The sequence below is a fragment of the Narcine bancroftii genome, chromosome 4, assembly GCF_036971445.1.
Source record: "Narcine bancroftii isolate sNarBan1 chromosome 4, sNarBan1.hap1, whole genome shotgun sequence".
NCBI lineage: Eukaryota > Metazoa > Chordata > Chondrichthyes > Torpediniformes > Narcinidae > Narcine > Narcine bancroftii.
In genome coordinates, this window is record NC_091472.1 from 18,793,858 (window position 1) to 18,802,540 (window position 8,683).

Sequence of the window (8,683 nt, forward strand, 5' to 3'; positions counted from 1 at the left end):
AACGGCAAGGGCAGCTTAAAGTGCAGCCACACGAAAATAGCGCTGGCCTTGCTGCACAGCCAAGGACAGCATGAGGGGAAGGGAATTTTTAAGTAGGGGAGTACCTATGTATGGGAAACCTGCTTTTTGTTCTGCAGGTTGTGATGTCAGTAAAGGGGAGCAACAGCAGGAATGGTGCGAGTATAAAAGTCAGGCCTGAGCCCCAAATAAAACAGAGCTTAACCTGATTACACTACATCTGTGTGTCTTCTTTCAACTAGCCTCCAGCTACAATTGGTGACCTTGACTGATTCGATGACATTTAAACCCAATGATGAGTTAACCAGCAGCAGTTCCACGCAGTCACTGTCAACATTCTGGGCAAATCAACCACGTGTGTTTGACCAGAGGAGGCAATCGCAATGACAAGTGGTGTTTCTATTACCAGAAAAGCGGCACCGAAGCCCACCAGTGCAGGCCGCCATGGGACAGGACACCAGGAACAGGCAGTTGAACCCCACACTGAGGGCTGCCGACAACAGAACAATCTGGACCTACAGTACCTGCAAAGTCCAACTGCTGTTGGGAGGCAGCATCTTATGGGTGTTCATGCTGTCCGCAGTGGAACAGCCACTCCTCGGGACAGACTTCCTGTGTGCTTACAGCCTACTAGTGGACCTCAAGAAACAGAGATTGGAGGAGTCACGTGATGGAGTAGTGGCCGGACGGTGAACTCAAGCCCTCTCCAGAAAAGTCAGAAAAACAAAGGAAAACACAAAGGCACAAAAATAAAGTTAAAGAAAAGTGAGTATAAAGGTGGAAAGAAGATGGCGATGAAAAAAGAAAACTCGAAATCAACGGTAAGAAGAGAGGAAGAGAAGACAACGGAAGAAGAAGGAGAAGGCCTTACCTGTTCGAAGAGGCCCGCGGTGGAGAGAGAAACCCGCTTCCTCGGGTTGGTAGAAAGTGGACTACAAAAATGGCTCGCTGAGCCGAGTAAAAGTGCGCAAGCGCGCATGCAAAAAAAACACACCGACGGGAGGGGTGACCAGCTGGGGAGTCGATCTCCACAGCCGGCAATGACAGCTGCAGAACACCTGCAGCAAGAGAAGAACACAGAAGACAACGAAAACAAGAAAGAAGAGAAGAAAAGGGCAACAAAGAAACAACAGATGGTCAACCCAGAGGAAGAAGAAGAGGAAGAGTACAGTGAAATAGAAGAAGAAGGGAAAGGCAAGATAAAGGTGGTACTTTCTCTTATTAAAGGATACATGGAGTCATTTAAAGAATGGCAAACACAGGAATTTAATGATTTAAGAAAAAGAATAAACAATACAGAAGAGAAAATGAATAAAATAGATATGACCTTAACAGAAATGGGAAAGAAAATGGACAAGATGGAAGAGCGGGCAGTAGCAGCAGAAATGGAGGTAGAAGACTTAAAAAAGAAATTAGAGGAATCTAATAAAAAAGTTATAGAGACACAAGAACTGTTAGCTCAGAAAATAGATATAATGGAAAATTATAACAGAAGAAATAACATAAAGATAGTGGGCCTTAAGGAAGATGAAGAAGGCAAAAATATGAGAGAGTTTATAAAAGATTGGATCCCCAGGATCCTAGGATGTCCAGAACTACAGCAAGAAATGGAAATAGAAAGGGCACATAGAGCATTGGCCTTTAAACCACAACAAAAGCCAAGATCTATTTTAGTAAAATTCCTAAGATATACTACAAGAGAAAAGGTACTGGAGAAGACAATGGAAAAAGTAAGAGAGGGCAACAAGCCACTGGAGTACAAAGGGCAAAAAATCTTCATTTATCCAGATATAAGTTTTGAACTCCTGAAGAAGAGAAAGGAGTTCAATACAGCAAAGGCGATTTTATGGAAGAAAGGGTATAAATTTATACTAAAGCATCCAGCGGTATTGAAAATATTTATTCCAGGACAACAAAACAGACTATTCTCGGATCCAGAGGAAGCACGAAAATTTGCAGAACAATTACAAAATAGACTGAGGGATGAAGACGTGTAACGAGAGTACAAAAGACTGAGAACTAAAAAGACACAAGTTTTGAACTCCTGAAGAAGAGAAAGGAGTTCAATACATCAAAAACGATCTTATGGAGAAAAAAAAACTATTCTCGGATCCAGAGGAAGTAAGGAAATTTGCAGAACAACTACAAAACAACCAGAGAGATGAAGATATGTAATAAGAGTAAAAATGACCACGATTTACATGTATGTGGGTAAAGAGGTATATGTGTGTATATGTATAATGTGCATACATGAATGTATCCGTATTTAGAGGAAAATATAGATAGTATAGACAAGAATTAATAAGGGAAGGAAATGGAATAGAGGGAATAAGGAGGGAACTAAAAGAGTGACCTTTGTTACATATGAAAAGTGAAATCTTTTCTGGGGGGGGCTGGGTGGGGAGGAGTTGCGGTCACTGCAAAATCAGCTGACGCTTGCGAGTGAATTCGCAAATCCAAATGGAGAGGGGAGATGTGGTTGTCCGACAAGGGATAAAGGACAACTCAGGAGGGGAAGGGGAGATTGGGGATAAAGAAGTTTTAAATAGGAGAATAAGGAAAATGTTTGATGTTTTAGGAAAGTTATCTTATAAAGGGTTTAAAACAAGAAAACAGAAATGGATAAGGAGGAAAGGTAATGATGGAGAAACGGAAAGGGAAGATAAACAAAGTATAAAATGGCTACGTTGAACTATATGACTTTAAATATTAATGGAATACATAACCAAATTAAAAGGAAGAAACTGCTAAATTTACTGAAAAAAGAAAAAAATGATATAGCATTTGTGCAAGAAACACACTTAACTGAATTGGAGCACAAGAAATTAAAGAGAGATTGGGTAGGACACGTAACAGCAGCATCGTATAATTCAAAAGCAAGAGGAGTAGCAAAATTAATTAGTAAAAATGTCCCATTTAAAATAGAAGAGGAAATAATAGATCCAGCAGGGAGATATGTAATGATAAAATGTCAGATATATTCGGAGTTTTGGAATCTACTCAATGTATATTCACCTAACGAAGAAGATCAAAAGTTTATGCAAGATATCTTTTTGAAGGTAGCAGATACGCAAGGGAACATATTAATAGGAGGGGATTTCAACCTGAATTTGGATTCAAATATGGACAACTGGGAAAAAAATTAACAGAAAGAACAAAGAAACCAAATTTATAATTAAATCAATGGAAGAAATGCAACTTTTGGATATATGGAGGAAACAACACCCAAAAGAAAAGGAATATTCATATTACTCGGCTAGACATAAAACATACTCAAGAATAGACCTATTTTTGTTATCAGCTAGTATGCAACATAGAGTAAGAAAAACAGAATATAAAGCTAGAATACTATCGGACCATTCACCCTTAATATTGACAGTAAAGTTAGAGGACATCCCTCCAAGAATGTATAGATGGAGATTAAACCCCATGTTACTTAAAAGGCAGGATTTTAGAGAATTTATTGAAAAACAAATAAAAATGTATTTTGAAATAAATACGGAATCAGTGGAAGATAAGTTTATACCATGGGATGCAATGAAAGCATTCATTAGAGGGCAAATAATAAGTTATGTAACCAAGATGAAGAAGGACTATAATCAGGAAACAGAGCAGTTGGAAAGGGAAATAGTAAATATAGAAAAAGAATTAGCAATGAAGGAAGATACAACTAAAAGAAGAGAATTGGTGGATAAAAAAATAAAATATGAAACACTACAAACATATAAGGTGGAGAAGAATATAATGAAGACAAAACAGAAATATTATGAACTAGGTGAAAAAACGCACAAAATCCTAGCATGGCAGCTTAAGACAGAACAAGCTAAGAAAATGGTATTGGCATCAAGGAAAAAAGACAAACAAATTACATATAATCCAAAAGAAATTAAGGAAAACTTTAGAGAATTCTATGAACAATTATACTGAACTGAAAACGAAGGGAAAGAAGGGAAAATAGATGAATTTCTGACTAAAATTGAACTACCAAAACTAGAAATAGAGGAACAAAATAAATTAACAGAGCCATTTGGAATAGTAGAAATACAAGAGATAATAAAAAAATTACCAAATAATAAGACACCAGGAGAGGATGGATTCCCAATAGAATTCTACAAAACATTTAAAGACTTATTAATTCCGCCCCTCCTGGAAGTAATCAACCAGATTGATAAAACACAAAGCTTAAAAGATTCATGTAAAACAGCAATAATTACAGTAATACTAAAGCAAGGGAAAGATCCACTCTCACCAGCGTCATATAGACGCAGATTATACACAGATTATAAGATTATAAGATAATAGCTAAACTATTAGCAAACAGATTAGCAGAGTATGTACCGAAAATGGTAAATTTAGACCAAACTGGATTTATCAAAAAAAGATGCACAACAGACAATATTTGTAAATTTATTAACTTAATTCATGCAGTAGAAGGAAATAAAGCACCTACAGTAGCAGTTGCTTTAGACGCAGAGAAGGCCTTTGACAGAGTAGAATGGAATTATTTGTTCAAAGTATTGCAAAAATTCAGTTTACCAGAGAAGTATATTAATTGGATTAAAGCATTATATAAGGGACCGTTAGCGAAAGTGACAGTAAATGGACATGTATCAAAGCAATTTAACTTAAGCAGGTCAACATGGCAGGGATGCCCATTATCACCTTTATTGTTTGCGTTAGCTATAGAACCACTAGCAGAATTGATAAGAATAGATAATAATATAAAAGGAATAAAAATAAAAGACAAGGAATATAAAATCAGTTTATTTGCGGATGATGTTATAGTGTACTTAACAGAACCAGAACTATCAATAAAAGAATTATATAAGAAATTGAAGGAATATGGAGAAGTGTCGGGTTACAAGATAAACGTAAATAAAAGTGAAGCAATGCCTATGAATAATGGAGATTTCTCAAAATTTAAGAAGAAATCACCATTTAGATGGCAAATGCAAGCAATAAGATACCTAGGTGTACAAATAAACAAAAATCTCGGCCAACTATATAAACTCAATTATTATCCACTAATGAAAAAATTACAGGACGATTTAGAGCATTGGAAAGATTTACCACTAACACTAATAGGAAGGATAAACTGTATTAAAATGAACATTTTTCCAAGGATATTATACTTATTTCAGGCATTGCCAATACAACTGACAGAGAAATTCTTCAAGGAGTTAAAGAAAATAATAAGGAAATTTTTATGGAGAGGGGGGAAACCGAGGATAGCACTAGATAAATTAACAGAATGGTATAAACAAGGAGGCTTACAACTGCCAAACTTTAAAAATTATTATAGAGCCGCACAATTAAGATACCTATCAGATTTTTATCAAACAAGGGAAAAGCCAGATTGGACGAGATTAGAATTAGATAAAATAGGGGAAAAGATAGCTGAACACATATTATATAAATGGGATGAAAAATGGGTACAACATAGAAGTTCTCCAGTATTACATCATCTCCTCAATATTTGGAAGAAGATTCATGTAGAGAGAAATAAAACAAATTATCAATTACCAAAACTAATATTGACGCAAAATAAGCTACTCCCTTTTACAATAGATAACCTTTCCTTTAGAGAATGGGAAAAAAAGGGATTAAAAGAATAGAAAGTTGTTTTTCAGGAAATAGATTATTATCCTTTGAACAAATGAAAGATAAGTACAATATAACTCAAGATACAGTGCTGGCATATTACCAATTGAGATCCTACTTGAAGGATAAATTAGGAAGCAGTTTGAGTTTGCCAGAGGGAAGTAACCTTGAATATGTGATTACAGATACAATGATAATCAAAAGATTTATAACAAATATGTATATTAAACTGCAAGAAAAGGAGAATGAGGAAACAAATGGTAAAACTAAACAAAAATGGGAACAAGATTTAAATATAAAGATAAAAAAGGAAACATGGGAGAAGTTATGCTCTGGAACGATGAGAAATACAATAAATACGAGGTTACGTATGATACAATATAACTGGATACACAGGCTATACATTACACCTCAAAAGTTAAATAAATGGGACCCAACAGTATCTGATAGATGTTTTCGATGTAAAAAAGAAATGGGAACAACAATTCATGCAATCTGGATATGTGAGAAAGTAAAAAAATTTTGGGAAGATCTAAATCAGATATTAAATAAAATAACAGAAAACAATATACCAAAGAATCTAGAGATCTTCCTCCTAAGTAACATAAAAAACAAAGAATTTGGAATTGATTTGGAGGATCTAGCCGTAGCAAAAAAATGTATTATGTCAACCTGGAAATTGGAAGATAATTTGAAAATACAACAATGATATATAGAAATGAATAAATGTATTCCATTAGAAAAAATAACATAGTTTAAGAAATAATATTGAAATATTCGAACAAATATGGGAGCCTAACATTAAATACAATAGCAAAAACCTACCGGGGACAATCATTACCTAAGTTAATGGAAGGAAAAGGAAATGAAAAGAATGGACTCAGTAGAATTTCTGGTGTATTTTTATTGAATGACAACATTGTCTGACTGGTTTAATGTATCCTAGATTGTATACCTTAAATGGACGGGAGGGGGGAGGTAGGGAGGTTGGGTTGGGAGGAGGGAGTGGGGGGAGAAAATGGCACTGTATATGTGTGAAAAGGAAAAAGTGTGTACCATGGTTAATGTGATTTATGGTGTGAAAAATAAAAAATTTTTAAAAAAAAGAAACAGAGATTGGCAGATGCCAAGACTTTTCAAACATTACCCCTCAAAGACGCCAAGCTCCCAGCACTCCACCTGGACGTCGAACATCAATCAAAGTTCCCCACGGCGATGCCCCGGCATGTAATACAGCACCACATCCTGACCCAGGGCCTGCCACTCCATGCAAGGGCAAAGCACCTTCCTCCAGAGAAGCTCCAGCTGGCGAAGTAGGTATTCAGGAAGCTGGAGGAGCTCAGCATCGTACAGTGGTCAAGCAGCCCATGGGCTTCTCCCCTGCGTATGGTACCCAAAACAACTTGGGGCTGGAGACCACGCAGCAACTAATGCCAACTCAACAAGGCCACACCAGATCGGTACCCTGTGCTGCATATCCAAGACTTTGCACCTAACCTGCATGGGGCAAAAATCTTCTCCAAGGTGGACCTCGTGAGGATATCATCAAATCCTAGTTCACCCCAATGATATCCCCAACACTGCTATCACACCGTTCAGCCTTTTCGAATGCTGCTCGGGCTAAAGAACGCTGCACAGACCTTCCAGTGACTCATGGACGCAGTGAACAGAGACCAAGACGCCACCTTCGTGTACCTAGACGACATCTGGTGGCAAGCAGGAACCAACAGGAATGCAGGATGTACCTCTGCAACTTCTACACCTGACTGAGCGAGTTCGGCCTGATGATCAACCCAGCCAAATGTTAGTTCGGATTGGAGGCCATCAGCTTCCTGGGCCACAGGATAACCCGGGAAGGAGTCACACCACTACCCAATAAAGTGGAGGCCATCCAGACTTTTCCTAGGCCCAACATGACGAAGGTCTACTGGAGTTCATGGGGATGATCCATTTCTACCACAGATTCATCCCTTCAGCTGCCAGGATCATGCAGCTCTTGTTTGCCTGGATGGCAAGCAAGGTGAAGGTCATCACCTGGGACAAGGAGTCAGCAGAGGCTTTCGTGAAGGCCAAGGAAACCTTGGCGGGCACCGCTCTCCTAGCACATCGCAGGGCAGACACTCCCAACAACCCTGACAGTAGAACTGCGATCGGCAGAGTTCTGGAGCAGCAGATTGAAGGAAATTGGTGGCTGCTGGCTTTCTTCAGCAAAGATCTGCAGCCTCCAGAAATTAAGTTCAGCACTTTCGACAGAGAGCTACTGGTGCTCTACTTAGCCATCCGCCACTTCAGGTACTTCTTAGAGGGCAGGTCCTTCACGGATCACAAGCCCCTGACTTTTGCCTTGGCTAAGATCTCGGACCCTTGGTCAGTAACGATACCTGTCTTACATCTCTGAGTATACCACAGATGTAAAGCACATCTCTGGCAAGGACAATGTCGTGACCAACACACTGTCCGAGTAAAGTATCCATGCGCTATCAAGGGGAGTGGATTTCACGGCACTGGCAGAGACGCAACTGGAGGTCAAGGAGATGCCCCAATACAGGACTGCCATATTGGAACTGCAGCTCCAGGACATCCCAGTTTGCACAGGTATCACCACCCTCCTGTGCAACATCACCAGCCAGGTCAGATCTATCATCCTAGTGGCTTAGAAATGGCAGGTTTTTGACTCCATCCATGGGCTGGCTCACACATCCATCAGGACCATGGTCCACCTGGTGGCCAGCAAATGTGTGGCATGGATTGCGGAAACAGGTCAGCGGGTGGGTGAGGGCATGCACGCAGTGCCAAACTACCAAGGTACAGCGGCATACCAAGTCCCCACCTCAGCACTTTGAACCCAGAACGAAGGTTCAACCACGTCCACATAGACATAGCAGAAACCCTGGGATACTGGCAAGGATCCTACTATCTATTTTCCGGGTGGCCAGAAGCAGATCTGGTGGCAGACACGTCTACGAGCTTGTGCGCCAGGGCGCTCATCTTGTCCTGGGTGGCACGGTTCGGGTTACCATTCTACGTCATGTCTGACAGAGGGGCCCAGTTCACCTCCAGTAAA